The sequence below is a fragment of the Trypanosoma cruzi genome, assembly GCF_000209065.1.
Source record: "Trypanosoma cruzi strain CL Brener chromosome Unknown tcruzi_1047053499217, whole genome shotgun sequence".
Taxonomy (NCBI): domain Eukaryota; phylum Euglenozoa; class Kinetoplastea; order Trypanosomatida; family Trypanosomatidae; genus Trypanosoma; species Trypanosoma cruzi.
The window spans coordinates 1-659 of NW_891766.1; the positions used below are offsets into that span (position 1 = coordinate 1).

Sequence of the window (659 nt, forward strand, 5' to 3'; positions counted from 1 at the left end):
GGCCCGAAGGAGGTGGCGGACACGCAACGTGGGGGGGGGGGGCAGCCGCACAAGGGGGTACGGGGCTATATATATATGGGTATATATATATAGGGGTATATGGATATGGCGGACAGACCCACAAAAAAAAAAAAAAAAAAAAAAAAAGGGGTCCGTAAACCCCGGTCAAAAAAAATTGACCAAACATAACCGCCAAAGGCGGGTTGGAAGCTTCCCGTACCAATATAGTACAAAAACTGTATCAATAATAGCGTTAGTTGAAAGGAGTTGTGTTCCACAACGGTTTTCAATTTTGATGAGGGGTCCTTCGCGGCACTTGGGACCGTGTACAAAAACCCCCCCCCCCCTCCCAGGCCACACTGGGGAGGGGTCAGGGTCCGGGACGTCGGCCCCGGGATAGCGCCGTGGACGGCGTCAGGGGGCGGAAAAAACCCACATGGCGAGTGTGGAACAGCAAATGCAGCCAAGTGTGCGAGCAAGGCAAAAACACCGGAAAACACAGGAAAAAGCGCGGCATACCCGGAAAAAAGGCGAATAAAAGGATCGAGACGGAAAAAACACAAAACAAAACAAAAATGCAGGCAATAGCAGCCATGAAGCGAAAATGAGGGGGCCCGAAGGAGGTGGCGGACACCCAACGTGGGGGGGGGGGGGCAGCC

At 53.1% G+C, this 659-nt stretch overlaps 1 non-coding gene across 1 annotated transcript, besides 1 other annotated feature; it reads right to left on the reverse strand.

Moving 5' to 3' along the window:
• The first annotated feature begins 122 nt into the window (after positions 1 to 122).
• Positions 123 to 147: a microsatellite.
• Tc00.1047053499217.10 lies at positions 148 to 259 on the reverse strand. Its single transcript, XR_008255145.1, has one exon. It is a non-coding gene; the product is annotated as a spliced leader RNA (transcript).
• Positions 260 to 659: the final 400 nt, after the last annotated feature.